Source organism: Kogia breviceps, chromosome 4, assembly GCF_026419965.1.
Source record: "Kogia breviceps isolate mKogBre1 chromosome 4, mKogBre1 haplotype 1, whole genome shotgun sequence".
Classification (NCBI taxonomy): Eukaryota; Metazoa; Chordata; class Mammalia; order Artiodactyla; family Physeteridae; genus Kogia; species Kogia breviceps.
In genome coordinates this window covers 147,636,151-147,656,880 of record NC_081313.1, presented here as the reverse complement: position 1 = coordinate 147,656,880, position 20,730 = coordinate 147,636,151, and the positions used below count along the sequence as shown (strand labels likewise).

The window sequence follows — 20,730 nt, the reverse complement described above, 5'->3', positions numbered from 1 at the left end:
GCAGCATGCATGTATTGCAAGGGCAATTATTGTAGGAATCCAAATTAGTGGAAGATTTTAGAATTGGAAGACTACATACAGATCACCTAGTCAAGCTTCCAACTATTATAGTTGTGAAAACTAAGGCCCATATAAATGAAATGATTTATCTCCAAAGAGCGTTAGTGAAAGAGTCTGAAATAAAAAAATCTCTGAACTTTTAATTTAGTGCTGTTTTTATTAATCTCAAGTATTAGCTTAAACTTCAGTGTGACAGATTTGGGACTGAATTCTTGCTCAGATTTACTGATTACGTGCCTTTTAGTAAGTTCCTAAAACACTTTTAAAAAAAATAGATTTATTTATTTTTGGCTGCGTGCCTCTTCCTTGCTAGGCGCGGGCTTTCTCTAGTTGGGGTGAGTGGGGGCTACTCTTTGTTACGGTGCGCGGGCTTCTCATTGTGGTGGCTTCTCTTTGTTGCTGAGCACAGGGTCTAGGTGTGTGGACTTCAGTAGTTGTGGTTCATGGACTCTAGAGCACAGGCTCAGTAGTTGTGGCACATGATCTTAGTTGCTCCGTGGCATGTGGGATCTTCCTGGACTAGGGCTCAAACCCGTGTCCCCCGCACTGGCAGGCAGATTCTGAACCACTGCGCCACCAGGGAAGCCCTACTCAAACACTTTTAACTTCGCTTTTCACATATGTAAAATGGTGAGCCTTGACTGATATAGAATATGAGATAACCTAGAACTGTTCTTAACAGATACATGTAGTTAAAATTTGGGGGCTCTCATTCCTCTTAAACAGCCTCTATCCTCTTACAATGAAAGTGTCTTTCAGCTAGCAAAGCACCCCGGAGCTGACCACATTCGCCCAAGAGATATAGGATTCTTTTTCTTACTGGGGGTTCTTTATACCTGATATTTGAACTGCACTGAAAACATGAACATCTCTTGTTTATACTGTATTAATGGATTTCATAGATGAATTTTAAAAAGTAGTATGCAGGAATTCAGCTGCCTTACTCTCAAGAAATATAATTCGATAGGGGTGGCTAGAATGATAAACAGTGTTTGGACAGGGAGTCCATATTGGATGTGATCTACCTGTACTCCCATTCGTCTATTAAGAATAAATAGAATCCTTTCAAAATCTCTTTTAAAGGGCAGTTATTTCCTTCTGACTCATTGAAGTTACCTGCAAGAAAAAGACAGTCTCCTGAATCCTTGTTTAAAAGGCTTTTAAGATAAAGCAGATAATTTTTTGCAACATTTCCCAAACTTTTCATAATCCAATTGGCTGAGGCTTCTCAACGATTATCATTTCACAACAATATCTCCATTTTCACCTTCTTTAAATGAATTGGCCTCATAGATGTGCCATTAAAACAGAGCTTCACTCTCAACACTTTTTTTTTTTTTTTTTTTTTTTTTGCGGTACGCGGGCCTCTCACTGTTGTGGCCTCTCCCGTTGCGGAGCACAGGCTCCGGAGGCGCAGGCTCAGCGGCCATGGCTCACGGGCCCAGCCGCTCCGCAGCATGTGGGATCTTCCCGGGCCGGGACAGGAACCCGTGTCCCCTGCATCGGCAGGCAGACTCTCAACCACTGCGCCACCAGGAAAGCCCTCAACATATTTTAAATTTTGTATTCAAACAGTATGAAGAAAACAGGATCAGGGAATTCAGCCATAAAAGTGAATGGATGGGCTTCCCTGGTGGCGCAGCGGTTGAGAGTCCGCCTGCCAATGCAGGGGACGCGGGTTCGTGCCCCGGTTCGGGAAGATCCCACGTGCCGCGGAGCGGCTGGGCCCGTGACCCATGGCCGCTGGGCCTGCGCGTCCGGAGCCTGTGCTCCGAAAAAAAAAAAAAAAAAAAAAAAAAAAAAAAAGTGAATGGATTACTGATACATGCTACATCATGGATGCAACTAAGTGAAAGAAGTTGGCACAAAAGGCTTCACATTGTATGGTTCCATTTATACAAAATGTCCAGCAGTGGCAAATCCATACACACGGAAAATATTATACATTAGTGTTTGCCAGGGGTTTGGAACAGAGGGAAACAGGGAATGACTCCTTAAAATGGGTGTATGTTTCCTCCTTGGGGTGATGAAAATGTGTTGCAGCTAGGCAGTGGTGACAGTTTCACAGCATTGTGACAGTACTAACTTCCCCTGAATGGTACAGTGAATTGTAAAATGATCAAAATGGTGACTTTTGTGTTATGTTCATTTTACTCCAATAAAAAGGAGAAAGAGTTAGGGAAAGGCTTCGAGTTTGGGAAAGTAAGGTGAACTGGTCCAGAAGAAGACAGCTCTACTATTCAGTTTTCTCTCAGCTCTCCCAGTGCATTAATCCTCAGCAAAAAGTAGCCTGAACTTGTAGATGACAGTCATTCAACAGAGTCCAGGGAAAAGTAAATAAACAAACCCAGCTCTTCTTCTTTAGCACATCTATGACAGGTTACCTTCCTGCTCAGCCACATGGACATTCATGAGGACGTTTCCATTTAGGTGTCCTCTACTTCAGTACTTTACTCACAGCACATTCACACACGTAGGCAACAGCATCCCTTAATTCGATGGAATCTGCTGTGCTGGTTGTGATCAGTCTCATGAAAAGAAAAGGGAAAGAGGAAAAAGCCTCCACATTGACTTGGTGGTCTTGACGAAATGGATGCAGAAGACAGCTTGAGTGTCAAACTGGAAACTTTTATTTTCCTTTTCCTTTTCTTTTTATCTTTCCTCTCAGGTCTTCTGCCCACTTCCCACCCCCTTCTTTCCAACAGGAAAGACACTAATCAGATGCAGTTTTTTGTTTTTGGTAAAACAACTATTGCTTTGGGTTTCTGGTTGTTTGGTGAACATTATTGTTTTTACTGCCAAATGAGCTTCGGTGGTTGATGTAGGGGGTATCTTGGGAACTTAACTTTTTCAAGTTTAAGAGGATAGTCTTTTTTGTTTGAATTGGCTTTTACTGAGTGCTTCAAGGTTTGCTCTTGGCTCTTTGATGGGGGACTGAAGAGCACTGTGTTTCCTTTGAGTGTGCAATAAATAAAGGATCCCATGTCCTCCTGGGCACTTTTTGTTGATTTTGCTGTGTGTGCTCTCTAATAGCCAGATGTAGATTCCAGGAAAATGACATATAAATGAATATAAGCAATCTAATATTTTTAGAATTTTCTTTTGCCATACTCTTGGTCTTATTCTACTTGTAGCAGATGGCTTTAAAGAGCACTAGCTATGTATATATTAAATATAATATGAATATACCAATATTAAATATTATAATGACGTATAAAGGTAATATACTAATATATATATTAATGTATAACAATTATGTATTATATTCATATATATTTTTGTCTAGCATATATTATATACAAAAGTTTGAGTAATGAAATGTAATCATATGATTAATATGTTTATAATATTAATATATATCCTGTAATATTGATTATAAAACAATTCTATCATAATATATAAATATATAATAATTATTGTCTGATATACTACACTAGTTAATATATTCTATGTAACACAATATATAATGTATTAGTATAAGACAATTGTATTATGTAATATAAATATAATAACATATATAAAACTATATATATTTTAATGATACATTACACATACGCGTATGTATAGCTATTTATAATTATATTTACGTAGGAATCTGTTCATCTTAACAACTGATGTAAAAATATGCCATATTTTCTTTTTTTTGAGTTGTCCAACTTTATTTATTTTTTTAACATCTTTATTGGAGTATAACTGTTTTACAATGGTGTGTTAGTTTCTCCTTTACAACAAAGTGAATCAGTTATACATATACATATGTTCCCATATCTCTTCCCTCTTGCGTCACCCTCCCTCCCACCCTCCCTATCCCACCCCTCTAGGTGGTCACAAAGCACAGAGGTGAACTCCCTGTGCTATGCGGCAGCTTCCCACTAGCTATCTAATTTACATTTGGTACTGTGTATATGTCCATGCCACTCTCTCACTTCGTCACAGCTTACCCTTTCCCCTCCCCATATCCTCAAATCCATGCTCTAGTAGGTCTGTGTTTTATTCCAGTCCTATCACTAATCTCTTCATGACACTTTTTTTCTTAGATTCCATATATATGTGTTAGCATACGGTATTTGTTTTTCTCCTTCTGACTTCACTCTGTATGACAGACTCCAGGTCTATCCAACTCATTATAAATAACTCAGATTCATTTCTTTTTATGGCTGAGTAATATTCCATTGTATATATGTGCCACATCTTTATCCATTCATCTGTTGATGGACACTTAGGTTGCTTCCATGTCCTCGCTATCGTAAATAGAGCTGCAATGAACATTTTGGTACATGACTCTTTTTGAATTATGGTTTTCTCAGGGTATATGCCCAGTAGTGGGATTGCGGGGTCATATGGTTGTTCTATTTGTAGTTTTTTAAGGAACCTCCATACTGTTCTCCATAGTGGCTGTATCAGTGTACATTCCCACCAGCAGTGCAAGAGTGTTCCCTTTTCTCCACACCCTCTCCAGCATTTATTTTTTCTAGAGTTTTTCATGATGGCCATTCTGACCGGTGTGAGATGATACCTCATTGTAGTTTTGATTTGCATTTCTCTAATGATTAATGATGTTGAGCATTCTTTCATGTGTTTGTTGGCAAGCTGTATATCTTCTTTGGAGGAATGTCTATTTAGTTCTGCCCATTTTTGGATTGGGTTGTTTGTTTTTTTGTTGTTATTGAGCTGCATGAGTTGCTTATAAATTTTGGATATTAATCTTTTGTCAGTTGCTTCATTTGCAAATATTTTCTCCCATTCTGAGGGTTGTCTTTTGGTCTTGTTTATGGTATCTTTTGCTGTGCAAAAGCTTTTAAGTTTCATTAGGTGCCATTTGTTTATTTTTGTTTTTATTTCCATTTCTCTAGGAGATGGGTCAAAAAGGATCTTGCTGTGATTTATGTCATACAGTGTTCTGCCTATGTTTTCCTCTTAGAGTTTGATAGTGTCTGGCCTTACATTTAGGTCTTTAACGCATTTTGCATTTATTTTTGTGTATGGTGTTAGGGAGTGTTCTAAATTCATACTTCTACAGGTACCTGTCCAGTTTTCCCAGCACCACTTATTGAAGAGGCTGTCTTTTCTCCACTGTATATCCTTCCATCCTTTATCAAAGATAAGATGACCATATGTGTGTGGGTTTATCTCTGGGCTTTCTATCCTGTTATGTTGATCTATATCTCTGTTTTTGTGCTAGTACCATACTGTCTTGATTATTGTAGCCTTGTAGTCTAGTCTGAACTCAGGGATCCTGATTCCTCCAGCTCCATTTTTCGTTCTCAAGATTGCTTTGGCAATTTGGGGCCTTTTGTGTTTCCATACAAACTGTGAAATTTTTTGTTCTAGTTCTGTAAAGAATGCCAGTGGTAATTTGATACGGATTGCATTGAATCTGTAGATTGCTTTGGGTAGTAGAGTCATTTTCACAATGTTGATTCTTCCAATCCAAGAACATGGTATATTTCTCCACCTATTCGTATCATCTTTAATTTCTTTCATCAGTGTCTTATAGTTTTCTGCATACAAGTCTTTTGTCTCCTTAGGTAGGTTTATTCCTAGATATTTTATTCCCTTTGTTGCAATGGTAAATGGGAGTGTTTTCTTAATTTCACTCTCAGATGTACATCATTAGTGTATAAGAATGCCAGAGATTTCTGTGCATTAATTTTGTATCCTGCTACTTTACCAAATTCATTGATTACCTCTAGTACTTTACTGGTAGCATCCTTAGTATTCTCTATGAATAATATCATGGTATCTGCAAACAGTGACAGCTTTACTTCTTCTTTTCCTATTTGGATTCCTTTTATTTCTTTATTTTCTCTGATTGCTGTGGCTCGAACTTGCAAAACTAGGTTGAATAAGAGTGGTGAGAGTGGGCAACCTTGTCTTGTTCCTGATCTTAGTGGAAATGGTTTCAGTTTTTCACCATTGAGAACAATGCTGGCTGTGGGTTTGTCATATATGGCCTTTATTATGTTGAGGAAAGTTCCCTCTATGCCTACTTTCTGCAGGTTTTTTATCATAAATGGGTGTTGAATTTTGTCAAAAGCTTTCTCTGCATCTAGTGAGATGATCATTTGGTTTTTCTCCTTCAGTTTGTTGATATGGTGTATCACGTTGATTGATTTGCATATATTGAAGAATCCTTGCATTCCTGGAATAAACCCCACTTGATCATGGTGTATGATCCTTTTACTGTGCTGTTGGATTCTGTTTGCTAGTATTTTGTTGAGGATTTTTGCATCTACGTTCATCAGTGATATTGGCCTGTAGTTTTCTTTCTTTGTGACGTGTTTGTCTGGTTTTGGTATCAGGCTGATGGTGGCCTCATAGAATGAGTTTGGGAGTGTTCCTCCCTCTGCTATCTTTTGGAAGAGTGTGAGAAGGATAGCTGTTAGCTCTTCTCTATGTGTTTGAGAGAATTCACTTGTGAAGCCATGTGGTCCTGGGCTTTTGTTTGTTGGAAGATTTTTAATCACAGTTTCAATTTCAGTGCTTCTGATTGGTCTGTTCATATTTTCTATTTCTTCCTGGTTCAGTCTCGGCAGCTCGTACATTTCTAAGAATTTGTCCATTTCTTCCAGGTTATCCATTTTATTGGCATATGGTTGCTTGTAGTAATCTCTAATACTGTTTTGTATTTCTGCAGTGTCAGTTGTTACATCTCCTTTTTCATTTCTAATTCTATTGATTTGAGTCTTCTCCCTTTTTTTCTTGATGAGTCTGGCTAATGGTTTATCAATTTTATTTATCTTCTCAAAGAACCAGCTTTTACTTTTATTGATCTTTGCTATTGTTTCTTTCATTTCTTTTTTATTTATTTCTGATCTGATCGTTCTGATTTCTTTCCTTCTGCTAAATTGGGGTTTTTTTGTTCTTCCTTCTCTAATTGCTTTAGGTGCAAAGTTAGGTTGTTTATTCGAGATGTTTCCTGTTTCTTAAGGTAGGATTGTATTGCTATAAACTTCCCTTAGAACTGCTTTTGCTGTATCCCATAGGTTTTGGGTTGTCGTGTCTACATTGTCATTTGTTTCTAAGTATTTTTGATTTCCTCTTTGATTTCTTCAGTGATCACTTCGTTATTAAGTAGTGTACTGTTTAGCCTCCATGTGTTTGTATTTTTTACAGATCTTTTCCCTTAATTGATATCTAGTCTCATAGCATTGTGGTCGGAAAATATACTTGATACGATTTCAGTTTTCTTAAATTTACCAAGGCTAGCTTTGTGACCCAATACATGATCTATCCTGGAGAATGTTCCATGAGCACTTGAGAGAAATGTGTATTCTGTTGTTTTGGGATGCTATGTCCTATAAATATCAATTAAGTCCATCTTGTATAATGTATCATTTAAAGCTTGTGTTTCCTTATTTATTTTCAGTTTGGATGATCTGTCCATTGGTGACAGTGGGGTGTTAAAGTCCCCTACTATGATTGTGTTACTGTCGATTTCCCCTTTTATGGCTGTTAGTATTTGCCTTATCTATTGAGGTGCTCCTATGTTGGGTGCATAAATAGTTACAATTGTTATATCTTCTTCATGGATCAATCCCTTGATCATTATGTAGTGTCCTTCTTTGTCTCTTGTAATGGTTTTTATTTTAAAGTCTATTTTGTCTGATATGAGAATTGCTACTCCAGCTTTCTTTTGATTTCCATTTGCATGGAATATCTTTTTCCATCCCCTCACTTTCAGTCTGTATGTGTCCCTAGGTTTGAAGTGGGTCTCTTGTAGACAGCATACCTATGAGTCTTGTTCTTGTATCCATGCAGCCACTCTGTATCTTTTGGTGGGAGCATTTAATCCATTTACACTTAAGGTAATTATCGATATGTATGTTCCTATTCCCATTTTCTTTATTTTTTGGGGTCTTTTCCTTCTCTTGTGTTTGTTGCCTAGAGAAGTTCCTTTAGCATTTGCTGTAAAGCGGTTTGGTGGTGCTGAACTCTCTCAGCTTTTGCTTGTTTGTTAAGGTTTTAATTTCTCCATCAAATCTGAATGAGATCCTTGCTGGGTAGACTAATCTTGGTTGCAGTTTTTTTTTTCCTTCATCACTTTAAATATGTCCTGCCACTCCCTTCTGGCTTGTAGAGTTTCTGCTGAAAGATCAGACGTTAACCTTATGGGGATTCCCTTGTGTGTTATTTGTTGTTTTTCCCTTGCTGCTTTTTATATGTTTTCTTTGTATTTAAATTTTGACAGTTTGATTATTATGTGTCTTGGCGTGTTTATCCTTGGGTTTATCCTGTATGGGACTCTCTGTGCTTCCTGGACTTGATTGACTATATCCTTTCCTATACTAGGGAAGTTTTCAACTATAATCTCTTCAAATATTTTCTCAGTCCCTTTCTTTCTCTCTTCTTCTTCTGAGACCCCTATAATTCGAATGTTGGTGCATTTAATGTTGTCCAAGAGGTCTCTGAGACTCTCCTCCGTTCTTTTCATTCTTTTTTCTTTATTCTGCCATGCAGTAGTTATTTCCACTATTTTATCTTCCAGGTCACTTATCCATTCTTCTGCCTCAGTTATTCTGCTATTGATCCCATCTAGAGTATTTTTAATTTCATTTATTGGGTTGCTCATCATTGCTTGCTTCCTCTTTATTTCTTCTAGGTCCTTGTTAAATGTTTCTTGAAATTTGTCTATTCTATTTCCAAGATTTTGGATCGTCTTTACTATCATTATTCTGAATTCTTTTTCAGGTAGACTGCATATTTCCTCTTCATTTGTTAGGTCTGGTGGGTTTTTACCTTGCTCCTTCATCTGCTGTGTGTTTTTCTGTCTTCTCATTTTGCTTATCTTACTGTGTTTGGGGTCTCCTTTTTGCAGGCTGCAGGCTCGTAGTTCCCATTGTTTTTGGTGGCTGTCCCCAGTGGCTAAGGTTGGTTCAGTGGGTTGAGTAGGTTTCCTGGTTGGGGGGGACTAGTGCCTCTGTTCTGGTGAATGAGGCTGGATCTTGTCTTTCTGGTGGACAGGTCCACGTCTGTTGGTGTGTTTGGGGATATTGGTAACCTTACTATGATTTTAGGCAGCCTCTCTGCTAACGGATGGGGCTGTAGTCTTGTCTTGCTGTTTGTTGGGCATAGGGTGTCCAGCACTGTTCGTTGCTGGTCCTTGAGTGAAGCTTGGTCTTGGTGTTGAGATGGAGATCTCTGGGAGATTTTCGCCATTTGACATTGCGTGGAGCTGGAAGGTCTCTTGTGGACCAGTGTTCTGAGGTTGGTTCTCCCACTTCAGAGACACAGCCCTGATGCCTGCCTGGAGCACCAAGAGCCTTTAATCCACATGGCTCAAAATAAAAGGGAGAAAAAATAGAAAGGAAAGAAAGAAAGGAAGGAAGGAAGAAAGGAGGGAAGAAAGAAAGGAAGGGAGGAAGGAAGAAAGGAAGGAAGGGAGAAAGGAAGAAAGCCAGAAAGGAAGGAAGAGAGGAAGAAAGGGAGGAAGAGAGGAAGGAAGGGAGGAAGGAAGGGAGGAAGGAAGGGAGAAAGGAGGGAAGAAAGGAAGCAAGACAGGAAGAAGACAAAATAAAGTAGGATAAAATATAGTTATTAAAATAAAAAATACTTATTATGAAGAAAAATTTCTATTAAAAAAAAAAAAACAGGTCGGTTTAACCCTAGGACAAATGGTGAAAGCAAAGCTATACGGACAAAATCTCACACAGCAGCACACACATACACACTCACAAAAAGAAAAAAAAGGGGAAAATAATAGTATATCTTGCTCCCAAAGTCCACCTCCTCAACGTGGGCTATTTCGCTGTCTATTCAGGTTTTCCACAGATGCAGGGCACTTCAAGTTGATTGTGGAGTTTTATCCGCTGCTTCTGAGGCTGCTGGGAGAGACCTCCCCCTCTCCTCTGTGTTCGCACAGCTCCTGGGGTTCAGCTTTGGACGTGGCCCCGCCTCTGCCCGTAGGTCGTCCGAGGGCGTCTGCCCTTCGCTTAGACAGGACGAGGTTAAAGGAGCAGCTGATTCGGGGGCTCTGGCACAGGCCGGGGGGGAGGGAGGGGCACGGATGCGGGGCGAGCCCGCGGCGGCAGAGACCGGCGTGACGCTGCACCGGCCTGAGGCGCGCCGCGCGTCCTCCCGGGGAAGCTGTCCCTGGATCCCGGGACCCTCGCAGTGGCGGGCTGCACGGGCTCCCGGGAGGGGTGGTGTGGAGAGTGACCTGTGCTCACACAGGCCTCTTGGTGGCGGCATCAGCAACCCTAGCTCCCACACCCGTCTCTGTTGTCCGTGCCGACAGCCGCGGCTCGCGCCCGTTTCTGGAGCTCCTTTACGCGGTGCCCTTAATCCCCTCTCCTCTCTCGCACCAGGAAACAAAGAGGCAAGAAAAAGTCTCTTTTCTCTTTGGTAGCTCCGCGCCAGTTTCTGGAGCTCCTTTAAGAGGCGCGCTTAAACCCCTCTCCTTGCGCACCAGGAAGCAAAGAGGGAAGAAAAGATTTCTTGTCTCTTCGGCAGCTCCAGACTTCAACCGGACTCCCCCCGGGCCAGCCGTGGCGCACTAACCCCTTCAGGCTGTTTTCACTCTGCCAACTCCAGACCTTTCCCTGGGATCCGACTGAAGCCCGAGGCTCATCTCCCTGCCCCTGCCCGCCCCGGCGGGTGAGCAGACAAGTCTCTCGGGCTGGTGAGTGCCGGTCAGCATCGATCCTCTGTGCGGGAATCTCCCCGCTTTGCCCTCCGCACCCTGTGCTGTGCTCTCCTCCGCGGCTCCGGAGCTTCCCCCTCAGCCACCCGCAGTCTCCGCCCGCAAAGGGGCTTCTAGTGTGTGGAAACCTTTCCTCCTTCACGGCTCCCTCCCACTGGTGCAGGTCCCGTCCCTATTCTTTGTCTCTGTTTGTTCTTTTTTTCTTTTGCCCTACCCAAGTAGGTGGAGAGTTTCTTGCCTTTTGGGAGGTCTGAGGTCTTCTGCCAGCGTTCGGTGGGTGTTCTATAGGAGAAGTTCCACGTGTAGATGTATTTCTGATTTATCTGTGAGGAGGAAAGTGATCTCCGCGTCTTACTCTTCCGCCATCTTCTCGCACCCCTGCAATATTTTCAATCAAATGGGCCTTAACCTCACTACCTACACATAACTACTTTTATAATCTTGAACCCTGTCTAACTCATGCTTACATATCTCTCAACCTGCTTTTCTACACATGCATATATACACACATTTATACATGATATATATGTATACTACCAGTTTTCAGTTCAATGTATATAAATATATAATATATATAATTGTATTCCTGTGTATGTATACAAATATAAATCAGAGGTATGTGTATAGGTATGTATTTCATATGTTTATATAAATATATCATACATATAATGTATGTGTAAATAAATACATGACTATATACATACATACACAGAAATATACTTGTATAAACAAAAGGGACCTAAATAAACATAGTTCTCTGAGAATAAAACTAGTTATGTCTCACTGTTTCAATAACAGTTTATAGTTTTCTACTGTATGTGCTTCTATAATTGTTATGAACAATTCCCATTTGTTGAATGTTAAGTTGTTTTATTTTTTTGCCATTATTAATGAAGCTCTGAAGAATACTGTGGTCAAGATTACTTGAAAAACTCTCCTAAAAGAAAAGGGTTAGGTATGCGAGGTTAAATGTACACAACATATTTTTAAGTGTGTGGTTGATTTTTGAAGTGTGCAGTAGAAATTTCCAGGACCCATGAAAGAAGGGTGGTACATGTGTGAGAGTTCTAGCTATATTAAGAGTGGATTGAAGATGTTGATAGCTTACAACAGAAGCTGAAAATCCTGTTTTTATGGAGCCCAATGGCAAATATTTTAGGCTGTGTGGACCAAAGAGGCAAAATTGAGGATATTATTTAGGTACTTAGGTAACCATTTAAAATGTTACCAGTTAAAATGTGAAAATAATTCATAGCTCATAGGCCATAAAAAATAGGCAGCTGTCTGGATTTGGAATACAGGCCATAGTTTAATGACACACCTGACACAGAGACTTGTTTTTAAATGGCCATGACCACATGGGAGGCAGGAGATAAGACTCCATCCCTACTAGATGGGAAGTTAGAACTAAGCCTATCTATCCCTAGCTTCACCTTTAATGAAAGGGTGTGCTGGGAGAAAAAATATCTGCTTGCAAAGTGAGACTAAGACCAAATTCTCTTGGCCTCCGCTCTGGGTAGGAAACAGGTAGGAAATCTTGAGAATTCTGAACCCCAGATCTGTGTTCACAGTGTTTGGGTTGCAAATTTATTTGCGGTCTTGTGAGCAAAAGCTAAGAAGTTAACTTAAAATGCTCCCAAATCAGTGGTATTCCAAACACAAAACTAAACCCTTTCTGGAGAGGTAGACCTTCAACACAGGCCTATAACGTTCCCACAGATAAAGTTTAGCTCAAGGTGAGCTCATGATCTAAATGTACACAAGAATGAAGAAATCAGCTACAATGGGAGAGAATCAGCAAAAGCAATCAATACCAGAATTAGATTCCCAAGGCCATCCATCAGATGTTGGAATCATCAGGTGCAAGTCAGAAAATATACATACAACTAGAACTGAAACAAGGAACAAGGATCGAAGGTCGTGTAATACAGCAGATTAATCATGGAGAGGAGTGCTGTTTTTTAATATATGGTAGATTAGATTTTCTGCCTAATTATATAAGTACATTTATCTTAAAAAACATTATTTTGAAGTCTTATTGGCTGTAAAATAAGTTAAGGGTATTTCAAAGGGCTTCTCTCCAAAGAAAAGGGAGAAGTAGCAAAACACAGAAATTCTAGGGGAAAAATGTCAATAGATACATTGCTATAGGGTGAACTAAGCCTTCGGCCAGCAACAATGGGGAGGAGCTGACCCTTAGATACTTACAACTAAGCTGACATTTTCAAAAAGGTTCAACTATTTATAACTAAAAAGATTTCTTAAAATGAGTAACCAAGGGCTTCAATTGACATCACAATAGCAAAACAATAAACCCTGAGAACAAAGAAAAATAGATAATAAAGATATGAGCAGAACTTAATACAACAGAAAAGAGTATAAAATTGAGGTGATTTAGTAAGTCAAAAGAATATTCTTTGAAAAGATTTTAAAAACACACTTTGATTAAGCAAAACAAAGCATAAGTAAATAATATGCAGAAAGAATCAGGAAAATGTTATAGCAGAGAGTACAAACAGAAAATCTATGAAATGCCAGTAAATTTGAACATTTCTGTAAAGTGGACAATATCCTAGCTCCTAAAGTTTACCAAAACTGCCACAAGAGGAAATTTATAGCTGGAGTTCTTTCACCAGTAAAGCAATTAAGTCAATAGTTTACAGTCTTTCACCCAGAAAATACCAGACCCAGCCTGATCATTTGGGAGGTGAATTCTATCAAACAGATAACATCACTAATAACAAAGAAAAACTTCTAGAGAGTAGCGAAGGAAGAATGCTCCTTTATTCATCTTATGAAGCCTATATAATCCTAATACTGAAAATACATTAGGACTGTAAGGAAAAAGAAATTTACAGGTCAAATTTACTTGTAAATATAAAAGCAAAAATTTTAGACTATGATATTAGCTACCCAAGTTCACTAGAGTAAGAAAAAGCATGAGCAAGTTAGGTCATGCAATGAATGAAAAGATAGTTTAATGTCAAGAATATATATGAATAGATTGAAATGACCACATTTTATTTCCTTCATCTGTCTCTTTAAAAGATTGATAAGTACTTATATTGACCTCTCTTGTACTAGGCACTGAGCTAAGTCACTTACATATTTACTCCTTTAAACCTTCTATCATCCCTGGGGGAAAGTTCTATTTAGCTTCCATTTCTTAGCTAAGACTCTAACCCCCAGGAAAGTAAAGCAAAATTTGTAAGTTTTTGTGGATGGTCAGTGATGGGACCAGTACAGGAACATCCAAAGTCTATGCTTGGAAACAGTGCCCCATGTTGACACTCACATTACAGATGAAAGGAAAGGAACCATGCACTTGCCATATAGATTAAATCTCACATGACAGGTGAAAGGAAAGGAACCATGCACTTGTATTATAGATTAATATCCACGTAACAGGTTAAAGGACAAAGAAACATATGCTTCTCTAAAAAGTTGTCAAGAAAGCATATCCATTTGTAAATATATTTCCCAATTTCTTTTGCTTGTTTTCTGACCTTTGTAGTGCATTTTGCCATGAGGAAAAATTTAATTGTTATATAATTAAATGTATCCTTTTTTCTTTGTATCTTTTTATTTATTTATTTTGTGGTACGCGGGCCGCTCTCGTTGCGGAGCACAGGCTCCGGAGGCGCAGGCTCAGCGGCCATGGCTTCCGGGCCCAGCCGCTCCGAGGCATGTGGGATCTTCCTGGACTGGGGCACGAACCCGCATCCCCTGCATCGGCAGGCGGACTCTCAACCACTGCGCCACCAGGGAAGCCCCTCTTTATATCTTAGAAAGGTATTCCTCATGAATAATTTATTTCAAGTCTCCCAGGTTTCTGATACTTTTACAGTTTCATTATTTTTTAACTAGTTGCTCTATCTAGAAGTTAGTAATGATAGCCATATCTTCCCACTTGTGTTGAATAATTTTTGCTACTGATCCAAAATGTGAATTTTATTTTAATCCCAATTCCGTTATGCTCTTGCATCTAATTTTAAGATGCTTCCTATTCCACTGGTTGTTTTGTCTATCTGAAACAAAATGCTACCTTAACTATAATGTAATTATAATAAATGTAATTAGTAAACATAATACAATATATAATAAATTACATAATATAAAATAACAAAATACAATTTACCATATCACGAGGTCAAAGGAGAGCAGAACTGTACAATCACTTGAAATATCCCCCAAAAGATATTTTATAAAATTCAATATTCATTGGTAATTTAAAAGAAAGAGTAAAATAGGGATTGGTGAATGCTTCCAAAATAAGAAGAAATTATATGTCTAAAAGAGAAAGAGGTAAATGATAAACTTTAGTAACACTGGCAATAAATGCAGGACAAGATGAAGATGCCTGATATAATGTTAAAGAAAAACTATTATGTAACATTGTTTTTGCAGCACTGATGAGTTCAGTGAAAAGAGAATCTCATAGGAAAGAGTATCTCGTTCTTCTTAATGTCTGTACACTTGTCCATTGCATGAACATAACAGCTTATTTAACCAATATGTTACTGATCTGCATCTGGATTTCTAGGTTTTCATGGAATTTTATTATGCACAATTGTTTCAAACACTAGGACTTCCTCTTATGTTTATATCTTTTGAAAGAAACAATATCTCCACAGATGATTCATCTGTGCTGGCTGCTAGCTGACTTTGGGTACTTCTCAGTTCTTCCCTTTACCTTCCTAGTCAATATGAAAACGGAAGGCAAGAAGGTCTCCTGTTCAGATACTGTAAAGATAGATCTTGGTGATACAGTCTTGGTGGTAAAGGCTAAAAGTATCAACCCAGAACAAGTGTTTTTCCAGCTGTAACTATGCGTGATTCCCTTAGCTTGATTCCGTAGAGGATGTAAGACAAGACTGTAGAATATGCCGTCAAAGTGCTTCCAGTAGGATGAGCTAAGTCAACTGTGGAGCCGTATCTAATTCAAGACAAAATATAAGGTCTCCTTTTCTCTCCTAGCAAAACTTGGTGGAGTGAATGTAGAAGTCACTGTGTGCTTTTAATTAAAGGATCACAGTAAATATTGTATTGGAAGGTGATTATTCTGGTCTCTTTGTGGAGATGAATTGGAAATTGTCTAGAAGAAGGAAAATTAGGTTAACCAAAGTGAAACTTGTACATAATTGAGCATAAATTAAATATCTGTGGTCTCTGTTTCTCTTTGATCTTAATTTCTCCCAATTTGTAGACCTCTTTGATACCTGATTAATCGTTGTCAAAGATTCAGTTAACAATGATTATTGCTGTGTATTAGGTTTTGCCTGGGCCCTGCAGAAACTATCCTACATTACCAGCTATGGTTGTCACTTGATTTCCTCACAGAGAACAATCAGAACTCCTTGTCTTAAGTGGCTTGGAATGTGAAACTAGTTAGTCTCTTAGATATTGTTAGAGGACCCTACAGAGCCCACTGGTGAAAGTTTGGAAAACATTGGGCTTCTTAAAATTGATACTTGTAGTGCTTTAGGAAAGATCACTGAACCAAAAGAATGACGGTGTTTCTGGCTCTGTTGTTAGCATTCTCCATGGAAACATTGCTGAAGCTTCTGGACTCAATTTCCTTCCCCATGTGTGAATGTCACTGAAAATATCCAACTCCATTCTATCCCCATATAACTTCAGAAACTAAGCAAAATGAACACTCAAAATTCATTTCAAATAATAAAATGAATATATAACATAGAATGGAACTGGGAAAATACCTGGTTTAAATTCTGGAAAGTACCAACTATACAGTTCTGGATAAGTTGCTTAATCTTGCTTAGTCTAATTTAATGCCCATCTCACAGGATGTTATGAAGATTAATTTAATATCTTTGTATAACGTACACTGTTATGTAATGTCTTCTTGTTTCTCTTGAGTAAATTCATTTCCTTAAGCAACTCACCGTAAACAATAGTTACTTACTTGCTTAAATTACTCTTCTATTATCAGCTGAATTGTGTCCTGCTCAAGTAAATATGTGGAAGTCTTAACCCCCAATACCTCGTAATAGGACTGTATTTGGAGATAAGGCCCTTCAATAGGGAATTGAAATAAAATGAGGCCAAATGGGTGGGCGCTAATCCAATATGACTGGTGTCCTTATAAAAAGACAATATTAGGACACAGCCATGCACAGAGAGAAGACCATGTGAAGACAAAAGGAAAACATGGCAACTACAAACCAAGAAGAGAGAGCTCAGAAGAAATCCATCCTGTTGACACCTTATCTCAGATGTCTAGCCTCTAGACCTGTGAGTAAGTAAATTTCTGTTGTTTAACCTCCTCAGTCTCTGGTACTTTGTCATGGCAGCTCTAGGAAACGAATACAACTTTCTATGGCCTCCTTGTCTCAAGTTGAAAGTTCAATATTTGGCATCATAGCTAGGAAACAAAAATATCATCTACATTCCTTGTTATAGTCTTTCTTCCCCATTCTCATTGCTAGTAATTTCCATATTTGGGTCTGTTTTCTGTATGTTGTAAACAGAACGTTACGCTCATCTCTAGTCTTACTGCTAATATATAATAAATGTGCAGATACTGAATAGATTTTGGAGAGTGCAACCTATAGTTGGTACATGTGTGGATGTGTGTATATTTATATAATTTATACTTTTTCTCTATTTTCTTCCTTTGGTGTGAGCTAGGATTCTCTGCTTTTGTGACTAGTACTCCTGAATACTAATCCCTGAATTTAATTCACGAAAAATTGTCAAAAATAATCATAATATGGGGAAAGAGAGAGTGATAGATGGAGAAGAACAAACAATCAGGCAAGGGCAGTACTGTGAATTATTGGGGTCTTATTAATGAGATTATGTTAGTCTAGAGGAAATGACCGTAAATATCATCAGTGAGCCCAGTTGGTCTTTACTGACTGCTAGACATATCCCTGAGTTCTGTTCTTAGACTCCAACTGTATGATTACTACTGCCTGAAAGTATTATTTCAACAACTAAAGTCACTTAATGGAAAAGGAATATGCCTTTAGAGAATCAACAGTAATTTTTCTGTCTGATTAAAAAGCAATGCTGACTGTCTGGAAACCTCAGTCATATTTGTAAGCAGGAAAGCATTGGCTATTAAAAGTGGGTGGTGTAAGACTTACTAGAGCATAGACTTGAGGATATGGGGAGGGGGAAGGGTGGGCTGTGACCAACTGAGAGAGTGGCAGGGACATATATACACTATCAAATGTAAATTAGATAGCTAGTGGGAAGCTGCCGCATAGCACAGGGAGATCACCTCTGTGCTTTGTGACCACCTAGAGGGGTGGGATAGGGAGGGTGGGAGAGAGGGTGATGCAAGAGGGAAGAGATATGGGAACATACGTATATGTATAACTGATTCACTTTGTTGTAAAGGAAAAACTAACACACTATTGTAAAACAATTATACTCCAATAAAGATGTTTAAAAAAAAAAAGTGGGTGGTGTAAAGAGATGAGCAGAAACTTTGGCGATAGGTGTACTTGGATTTAATTCTCACTTCTGCCACTTGGCTGCTGGATAGCTTTAGGCAAGTTTCATACCTCCCTGAAATTCACTTAATTCAGTCTGTAAAATGGCATAATAACTTATTATAGCATCCTTTTAGGAATTTTAAATCAGTTATTGAAATAAAAGTACACAATGTATAGACAACTATGGATTCCTCACTAGGTGTTTGACCTTTCGTTTCTCCAGTATCCCACCCCCATCAAATAAAGAAAAATACTTTTTAAAATTTATGAATATTTCCTTGTTCTAAAGTTAAAGCCATAACAATAAAAATAATCAAATGGCCTACTATCATACCATTAGATGAACAAAAAAATAGGTGTTCATGAGAGTTCCAAATTAGAATACAAGTTTTCATTAGGCACCTGTTTATGTATGCTATTGTGCTCTTTACAATAAATAATTAAATTTAAAAGACTTAATTCCTCACTTTTAAGACTTTATTAGTTTACAAGTTACATATTGACCTACGGTAAATTTCATACCGACCCATGCTAATGAATTCAGTACAGTAAACAAAAAACACTGCACTCAAGCAAACTACATATATATGGATGACTTCAATGCATTTATATCCTACCGTGTCTCATACAGCATTGTGGTAATTCACCAGAATACACACAATCAAATATAATGGGAAAAGCACATAATATAAACAGGGCCAAGGAAACATAGACAGAAGATGAAGAAAAGATGAGCGAAATGTGAACAGGAGGAAGTGTAGTTAATCGAGTTGTATGTTTTGACTTTAAGATTCTCTGTGTAGGGACTTCCCTGGTGGCACAGTGGTTGGGAATCCGCCTGCCAGTGCAGGGGACATGGGTTCAAGCCCTGGTCCGGGAAGATCCCACATGCCATGGAGCAACTAAGCGTGTGTGCCACAACTACTGAGCCTGTGCTCTAGGGCCCATGAGCCACAACTACTGAAGCCCGCGTGCCACAAGTACTGAAGCCCCAGTGCCGAGAGCCCATGCTCCACAACAAGAGAAGCCACAGCAATGAGGAGCCTGCACACCACCACGAAGAGTAACCCCTGCTCGCCCCAACTAGAGAAAGCCCGTGTGCAGCACCAAAGACCCAACACAGCCAAAAATAAATAAATTTATCTAAAAAAAGATTCTCTGTGGATAAAACAATCTGTAAATAATTGGTTACAAAGCCACATTATTTGAAGTTGCCAGACTGCACATTAACAGTCTGATGCAAAGGGACAGCACAGGAAAACTATTCAAAGATAAAGATTTTTAAATCTTTGCAGTTTGAAACATTTTAGAGCAAGTATAATGAGCTTGACACACATTTCAACACTCAACATGTTAATCACATGGTCAATGTATGTCTCAAAGTCATTGGAAATAGTTGCTGTCTCTGTCCCTGATATCTAAAACTGATCTCTGATGTGTAAAACTCAGGAGGTATTGATATCCACTTTTTGGCATCTGAACAGGAAACAAAGCTCTTTCGCAGTGATACTACAGAATGAAGTAAATGCAAAAGGATACAAAAGACAAAGTACTGAGGGAATGTATTAACAAAAGGAATCAAACTAAATTTTGGTGACCTGGGGCCTACGATTGTACACACTCCATGGAAATACCCCAGCCTAAATACTGGTATAGGAGGAAGGGTACTGCAAAGCCCATCACAGTATAATGCTTTTAAATGTCCCTTTCAAGGTTGGCTCCACTCAACACTGAGTATAGGAAATCTTCCCATCAGGAAGAAACACCAGCTGCCCAATGATTGACCAAGAAGTTAACACACTAATGAATAAACGATGCTAATTTATTTCTATCCCTGACAACAGGAAACAGCACACACTCTGTGTCAATGGTATGTCCTCTTTCCCACTTCTCTAAATGGTGAATTATGTTTTTTCCTTTATTGCTTTATATCATGTGTGGCAGGCATGATGGGAAATGGCTACCAATGGTTCTGTTATTGATTTCTACCTTCATTTCACTGTGGCTAAAGAAGATACTTTGTATGATTTCCATTTCTTAAAAATGTATTGGTACTTGTATTGTGGCCTAACATATGGTCTATCCTGGAGAATGTTCCATGTGTACTTGAGAAAAATGTGTATCCTTCTGTTGTTGAGTGGAGTGATCTATATATGGCTGTTAGGTTTAGTTGGTTAAATGTGTTATTCAGTCCCCCTACCTCTCTACTGATCTTCTGTCTAGATGTGTTATCCATTATTGAAAGCAAGGTATTGATCTCCAACTATTATTTTAGAGCTATCTAGTTCTTCCTTCAATTCTGTCAATGTTTGCTTCACATATTTGGGGGTTGTTTGGTACATATATGTTTATAGTTGTTATATCTTCTTGATAGATTGAACTTGTTATCAACGTACAGTGGCCTCCTTATCCTCTGGTGATAGTTTTTGATTTAAAGTTTCTTTTGTGTGATATTAACATAGCCATCCCAGATCTGTCTTCCTTCCTTCCTTCCTTCCTTCTTTCCTTTCTCTCTCTCTCTTTCTTTCTTTCTTTTTTGTTACTATTGGCATGGGATATTTT

General features: G+C 38.7%; 1 long non-coding RNA gene across 2 annotated transcripts in view; it reads right to left on the bottom strand.

Annotated features, from left to right (window-relative positions):
* Positions 1–20,730, bottom strand: part of LOC136794078 (uncharacterized) — a 120,637-nt gene that overhangs the window by 41,206 nt on the left and 58,701 nt on the right. The gene's annotated exons all lie outside the window — the stretch shown is intronic.